Below are 8357 nucleotides of genomic sequence, written 5' to 3' on the forward strand. Positions count from 1 at the left end.
TTAATTTTTTTGTGTTTGGTGTGTTTTTTTTGGTTTTTTTTTTTTTTTTTTTTTAGCATTTACTCCCTGCCACTCCGATCTCATGCCAAACACCATCAGATTATCTCAGACCTCCATGCAAGGCAACAGTTCTTCATTCTCTGTACCTGTTGGTTTAATTTCCCTCTCCCTCCCCCTTAAAAGCAAACAGTAAAGAAAAATTAAATATGCCATGGAAAAGATCCAGAACTCAATTCCCATGCACTTCTCAAATACCAGGCTTAAGGAAAGAAAAAAGCAAACAAAATGAAATGAGATGCACTACAACCACAGCTCATTCTCACCTGGTCTTAACTTAATCGGGAAGTAGCAGCTGGAGAAATCCTGCTATGGCCAGCTGATGTGGGAGGACCTACAGGGCTGCTGTTAACGCAGGTGCCCTACTGAGTTAGGTGCTATGGAAATCTATCAAGGAACAGTTTCCTGCTGTGAAAAACTTCTGTCTTAAAGGAATAAGTCACGGAAACACAAGAGAAAATGAGTAAGAAGCCCAGGCTGCAGCATGGCATCCAAGATGTTCAGCATGGCAGATGCATTTCCAATGGCTTAATCACATACTTTAATTACACATGGGCCTGTGTTGCTTACTCGAAGTCATGCCCTGGTCCTGAAAACTGCCATATACCCTCTGACCTCACTTTGCACTCAGTTTTAAGCCCTTGGCAGACTCAGGATAAAAGCAGCCCAACAGAGCAGTTGACCATATCACTTTTTTCTCTCTCTCTGTCTTCTCTCCAACCTGCCTCTTGCTCCCCACCCCCCCGTGATATCATTAGAATCATCTTTATTACTCTCCCATCAAGATTATCTGAATTGCAAAGTCATTTTCTTTTTGGATTCCTCCCTTTTTCATCATTGCCTTGCCTGCCCCTTCCCCCATCTCAAAACATACTCCTCTTCTGATTCATATACCTTACAGACAACTGAACGTGATTTCGATGAGTATCCTAGAAGGATGGCAGTAATAATAAACACACTCCCAAAGCACAAAATAAATATTATAAAAAGGTGGGTGTTAATTAAAAAGAAAGTATGGATAACATACAGACTCTCCCCAGTCCCTCAGAGACTTGACAGGGCACAAGGAAAGCAGGATGGCAGCAACCAAGCACTTTAAAAGAAACCCGCCAGAAAAAAGTGTTTTGCTGCTTACAAGAAATGTGAAACTCCAGAAGTTACATGCAGGAAACACAGAGCACCCAGGAGAACACTTTATCCAGGGGAGCTGCCATAAAGTGACACCATGTTGGAATGAAACAGCTACCAGCGCTCTGCCTCACTGCTAGATCAATTTTAATTTAAGTACACATAACTTTATGTCTTTCTACTCAAGCAAGACCAATAACCTTAAGTAAGTCAATTCTTCAAAAGGTGTGGAGAAAAAAAGAGCATCTATAATCTATAAGTACAAAGCGAGTTACAAATTGACTTCTGAGTGTTATAAATACCCTTAAGAATTAGCACTAGCAACATACTGACATGGATGTGGCAGGTATTTTCCTCCTTCACTGCACAATCCTCTGCTGTACCTGTATAGGGGAACCTTCAACTTTTCAGCCGTCCCCAGTCACCTTTTTTCAGCTTTCAATATAACTTCAGCTTTATGCTACTTCATTTCTTACATTCATTTCAGCTGAAGTGAAAGAATACCGAGTTTTGCCTGAAACCAGAATAAATGAGAACTGAAACAAGTGATACTCCCATAAACGATGGGCAAGAAAGTCTTCAGTGAAGGAATAATCTCAACAGTTCGGCTTCTGTGGTGTTTTTGCACAGCTGTTCCTCACTAATCATATATATACACTGAATTAAACTCTGTTACCTCATCTCATCCAGATAAAGTTTTCTTACTTGAAATTCTGGGTCTAGAGACAGATGTTTCTGCCGAGAGAGGCAGATACTGATGCACTTTAACAGTAAGCGATGCAGAGAACTCTGGTTCTCGCTGTAAACTTTCCCCTAATCATGGAGAATCAAAAGACCCAAATGCGGTTAAAAATTAATAAAGAAACCCAAAATTCAAAAAAAGACCAAAAAAATGCAACATAAAAAGGTAAAAAAACAAAGATTGTAACCAAATGGCTTAGAGATTTTGAGAAAGAGGAATTAAAAGAATTTTTTTCCTCATTTAGATACTTTGTTTTTAGCTTCTGATAGGTTTGCCACAAGTCAGAAAGAATTCAGCTTTCATTTTTAAGCTAAAAGGAATTCAGAACAGGAATTGGGAGAATGCATGTGAAGCAGGGGATGAGCAGATTCTCAGTTTGGATTTCAAAGCTTCTAATTCTGTGAGAACTGTAGGTAAACGTGAGCACTTTCCTCCCCAGCTACAACTTTTATTATTATTTCCTAAACCCAATGAACAATGGAGCTTGCTTCAGAGAAGAAATCACCTGGAAAAACACTCAGTGGGATTCAAACCCATTTCCTAAGAGCAAGGCAATATGCTGGAAAAGCTTTGGAGAGAGAACAACTTATTTTGTAGACTATGGCATCAGTCCAAAATTGGTTTAGTAGAACCACCGAGAATAGTGATCACTGTGATGGGTGCCTATCCCTTTAGTTGTGAGAGTTTGCTGTTAGCAGACAGGACCTGTGGCCAGTGAGCTGCGGGGAAGTCACTTTGCGGAGAATAAAAAACCCCATATCCATTTCAACCAAAGTTGTGATAGGCTATACTGCTCAAACATAAAAGAAGTCATTTTCCTTCTCTTTCACTGCTCTTCAAAACACAAATTGCTAAGATATAGGGTGTCCTCGTGTGGGACAAACCCATCTGGTCAAACTGCTGGAAAAGTGGCAAAAAAAGGACAAATACTTATAATATAGATTCTACTCCTGATGTGGAAGACCAAAGTTTTGCTTGCTTTCACAAGGCCAATGCTCAATTGTTTTTCTTAATTTTTTTTGAGTAATTTTCAATAATATAAGGTTTCTTTTTTTCATACATTTAATAGTTACATTGATATGGATCTTCTTTTACAAGGACTGGTTGGAAATTACAGATTTGCCAAGGAAATAACGAATGTTTCACCCTCAATCTCTGTGCATTCTGCAGGTATTTCTCTGAAATTCCCAGGTAAAACAAATGAAGACACATGGAACCACAAACTCAGGTTACCGAAAGCCAAGTTTTCCTACACCCTGGTTTCATCTGGCAAAACTGAGCTGTACTCCAGGGCCCAAAGAGGAGTAAACCTATCGCTCATGCCTGCAGCATCAGCAGAGGCCAGTGGTGGCTGGGAGAGGAGAGCGTGCACAGGACGGTTCCCCTGGGTGAGGGGCACGGAGAAGAAGATCTTTACATCACTCTGGAGACTCTCATCTTTCAGAAGATCTGAGGTATCAGCAGCGGCTCTTGCAAAAAGAGCTCAGATAACTCACTCCCTGAGAAAGCCCATTAACTCGAGCAGATACTGAGGCTCCCACAGCCTGGCTAGCTGGGAGCTCAAGGGCAAAGGGACAGATTTCAAAGGATTAACCAATGTGGCTCGCACAAGGCCACCCAAATAGTATTTAAGGACTTCTCTTGAGCTTTACCTACAAGGTCAAACCCATCAAGCTTCCCACAAAGGCAGAAGAGGAATTTTGAGAATCCGTACCACCAGTCATGTTACCAAAGGTCACCCAACCTGTCACCTTCCTTGTGTCTCCCTGTCTCCAAGTGGGGAGGATGGGGATGAAATGGGATTTCATCCAGCTCCAGTATCTCTCGCAACTACAGTACAACAGTATTGCCACATACAAATGGGCCAGCAACCCAAACAAATGTTTTACTGTCCCAACATGGAAAAGGTTTCTCCAGGCACTGCAATTGAATTAACAGCTGAGGAGTACAACTGCTTTTCACAAGAGGCCCTGTATCCACCAGCATCCCAGCATCTCCCCTCCAAGGACTCTCATGAACTTGGTGCAAAATCGGCAGGGTTGAGTCAAAAGTTTAAGTCTGGCAAATAGCTAGCAAATTCAGAGTTCACGTTGATAATTATGTCATTAACTTCAAGCTAAATTAATAACACTATTAGCAGTCTGAATCAAAACCTTTCATCTGCGCACACCTGAACTCCGAAGTATTTAATATTCTGATTCAGATCCAAATTCAGAGCAAGAGGGAGCAACGTGAGTCTTAATTTTTCAACTAGGAGTCACTCAAAAGATCATTAACAACAGGTAATGAGACTCACAAATGCATGTGTTTTGCGATCGCACTTAAGAATTTCCAATAATGTGCTGTCTCTGCAACATCAGCAGGTAAACAAAAAAGAGAAGCGCTTTACAGATTTACATGCACTCTTAGAAGCAGAGCTGTGCTACACAAAGCTGAACTCTAATGAATTCCCGGGTTTACTACAGCCAGACCTGGCAGCGTTTTGATTTTGAAAATCTTTTTTAGCATGGATTTTGCCATAGTCCAAGGGTGGGTTTTTTGCTGCTCTTAGGAATCAAAAAAAAAATTCTGTTAAGTGAAAGTATCTTCAAGAGTTCACAGTGCCGAGCAGCTTAAAAAAAGTCAATAAAAATAGCTGCTGCGGAAAGACCTCATTCCACAGCATTAGCCACCAGCAATTATGGAGTATAAACCACTCTGAGACACAGGTAGCTTATGCCAGAAAGGTCTCTTCAAATCCTAATTTTTATTATTGTGATTTTTATTATAAAGACACGTGTTCATATTATCACCTCAAATAAGAGGGCTGCATATACAGAATACAGCCCCACTGCTGCAGGCAGGAGCACACACAGGGATGAGAAACGCTGCGGAAGCAAACCTGCGTTCCTGCCCTCCTGGGCCACACCTCCCTTTCAGTTTGGGCTTCTACATTCATCCCTCCATCTTTTTTTGCGTTCTCTCAGTAGAAATAAAACTCTTATTAAAATGAGGCCTCGCTTTCTCAGTGTTACAAAGATGTAGTTGATCTGCAAGAAAAGCAGCTGAGTGACGTCTTTAATAGCAAGCAGCTGACTCGGCAGGAATCTGAACCCACAGAATCCCCTTTTTGACCAGCTTCGTGGTTTTGTTAAAACCATGAGGTCTCCTAACAAAAATTTAGTTGTGTTTTTTTTTTTCCCCAACCTCATGGAGCGCTAAGCCCAGTGATGCTCTATGGACCAACATTCAGCTGCATCAGTCTGCAGTTGTCACAGGACCACAGGCTACTCCAGACACTTTTATGCTCCCTCATCCTGCAAATGGCCAAACCTAATTTGGTACCGAGTGTAAATACCCGCCGCAGCATCTGAGCTGCCCGAGGTTTGAGGGGGGATGGCTCCCCACAGCAACTGCTGTGCAAGGCGGCCACAGAAGCCTGGCAGAAAGCAGGGACCGCCCCATGCATGTCCACCGACTCCATGCAAACCCTGGCTTATTTTACCCCTTCTGCAACTTGGGAAAACTTTTTTCTTTTCTTTTATCCAAGGGACGTGCAGAAAACGAGAGAGAGAGCCTGGAGTATGGGAAGGAAAACCCAGGGAGTTAGGATGGCTTTAATTTGCTGGCTTTCCCTGCAATAATAAGGGTATTACGACTCAAGGAAAAAAATGCATTTATACTGATAGTAAAAGGACTCTGTGTCACCAGCTCCCTGCTACAACAACGGATTGCTTGTTTTCAGTGCTAAGGTCATCTTCAAGGACTAGTTTCGGACTTCCCCTGGAAGAAACAAGAAAGGAGGAGGATTTTTTTCCAGTGTGGGGGAATCTGAGCATGACCATGTGGAAACAAACACAAACTATTCTGGCTCCTTCCTTGCCAGAACCAGTTCTCCCTTGTAATTAACCATTAATCACACGCACAAAAAATAATCAAATCAAAAGGATGACATTTCCAGCATGTGTGAAGCTTTACTTTCCCTAAAATTTGCACAAACGAGACTCGAGAGGTCACAGGCAGGCGATCCATCTCGCCCTGCTCTCCTCCTCCAAACAGAAGCACCAAACCACACTCCGGATGTCCAACGCAACCGCAGCCTTATACAGCTGCAGCAGCTCGAACCTGCACAAACCCCTTGCTGACTCAAGCGCAGCGAGAGGAGAGCTGGAAACAGCCAGGGATTTCCTCACTGAGATATGTCTGCACAGGACAGCAAAGAGACTTATGAAGCTAAGCAGCGTTTTGGCATGAGGCAGAGCCACAGTTTTTCTTCTTCCTGTTACGTTACAATGTTATCGGACATAATAGAAGAATCATGTTCAAGCAACAATAATAAGGCTGCCATAAATCAATGGGATAAATCAATTTTAACCCATAAATGAATAAAACACAAATATGTCGAGAAATTTGTAAACCCTATGCAACAAAATCCGTTTCCCCTAATTCTACTCTGGGCTTGATGATGTTTACTGTGTGTATTCCCTGTCTCATCATACTTCACATTTTTCCGTTTCTCCTGATTTTGTTTACCCATTTAGGTTTACCAGATCCCTGCATTCTTCATTTTAATGTAGTTATCTGGCTGTGCCAGCGATATATCCAGAACTTCTGAGAGGAGGGACAGAAGCTCTATGAAAATGGGAAGCTGTAAACCGCACTTAATGGAGTACTATGATATGTATTGTACTTAGGCAGCTGATAATGCAAGCCACAAAGAGACAGAGGCAGAGGAGGATGAGGAAAATTCTTGAAACGGAAAGTTTATTGAATGTCGGGAGCCAAGAAACACATAGCTGAGGAATGGAGAATTTTCCTGGCTTCTGCTGCTGGAGATAAATCACAGGGGTTTGTCTGGTTCATCTTTCTTGAAATCCTTTAAACTTTCACTTGGTCCATTTGTATGTCTATGGTGGTGTTTCTCATTTTGATTGCTCTGAGATTAAAGTGGTGTTTTTTTCTCTCTGCCCTTCAAATTAATGTTCACGACAGTTTTTAAAAAGCCCTTTTATTTTTCCTCCCTTACACATCTTTTCACATCTTACTACAGCTCCTCCTCCTTTCACCTTCTTTTCTTTTCTTTTCTTCTTAGGCACAGCCTCCAAGTTTTCCTCTCCTACAGCTGCTGCTACTACAGCTTGAATACTGTTGTGAAAAGTCTCTGATGACAAAGCAGGAGGTAGAAGGAAGAAAAGGGGGGGGGGGGGGGAGAACAAGAACCTCAGGTGATTTTCAGACCTCCATGGGGAGCTCACACATGCTCACTGCCTCATTGACTTCCTATCTCTTTTCAACCCTTACCTGGAAACATCTCTTTTGTTTCTTGGCTGCTTTTTCCTCGTCTTTTGTTTCCTCCTGCTTTTTCAGCGTAAAGAAAAATACACCAAGACATACTTAACTTCACGGCACCTGCTGATTTTACACACTCAATGTTCACTCCAGCTTGCGGAAGGCAGGCACTGAAAAGATGGTGCCGGGTGAACTGGCATCCTGCTGCAGGGAGCCAAGAAAAGGTAGTGGTACGTGGTGCAGGTGAAGCAGACCAGCAGAAACAACGAGCTGGGGGAACTGCTCCTGCTCACTGACAGATGAGGGGTGAGCTGGGGAAACATGGGGACACACAGGACAACAGAGCAGAAACAACTCGGAGAAGCAGAAGAGAAGCACAGCAAGAAAGGCGCATGCGGTAAATATTTGGAGAGGCTTTTAAGGTAGTGGGGAGTTGAGTGAAATAGAATTCACAAGAAAGAGGGCTTGCAGGAAATTGAATGTGCTAAAATAAATACCATATACAGTATAAAGGGTTAAGCACCGGAGATGTGAACAAATCTAGAACAGGCTGTGTGTTACCAAGTCGCATCTGATTGCACTTATTCATTTATCCATCATGGTTTTCAGCTGCCACAGGCGAGAAAAGACAAAACAGTATTGCAGCATTTTGACTTGTGTTTACCTTTTTTTTAATAAACACGTGAGGCTCATCTAAATGACTGGAGTGTCCCTGACTCAAACAGAGCAGCACTGGCTTGCACTGATCCAATCTCTCCGGACAGACACTGCGTGCATGCACTTCTATTCATTATATTTCACTCCAAATTTATATAGCCAGTTAACCAGTAATTTGCACAGACCTGACAGCGGTGTCTACCTGTGCCTCTCTATTTAAGGGCCTGTTGGCAAAAGCATTATAAAATTCCCCTTTTATGGATGCATAACACAGTCATAAAATGTGTTTTCCTAGCTTCAGAACTGTCCAACACAATTTCATCTCCAGGAGCACTTTATTTCAAAAAAGGAGCATGATACAATGTGTGATGAAAACACATTACCAGCCATTTCACACCGGTCCCTGCCTAACCCCTCCCTCCAAAACAGAGGCCCTTCCTTTAAAATTGCAAGTCGTCAGCCATGCTGAACACAAAGCTACAATCTCTGCAGAGCGGCTCTAACA

This window comes from Charadrius vociferus, unplaced genomic scaffold, assembly GCF_000708025.1.
Source record: "Charadrius vociferus isolate BGI_N301 unplaced genomic scaffold, ASM70802v2 scaffold43, whole genome shotgun sequence".
Lineage (NCBI taxonomy): Eukaryota > Metazoa > Chordata > Aves > Charadriiformes > Charadriidae > Charadrius > Charadrius vociferus.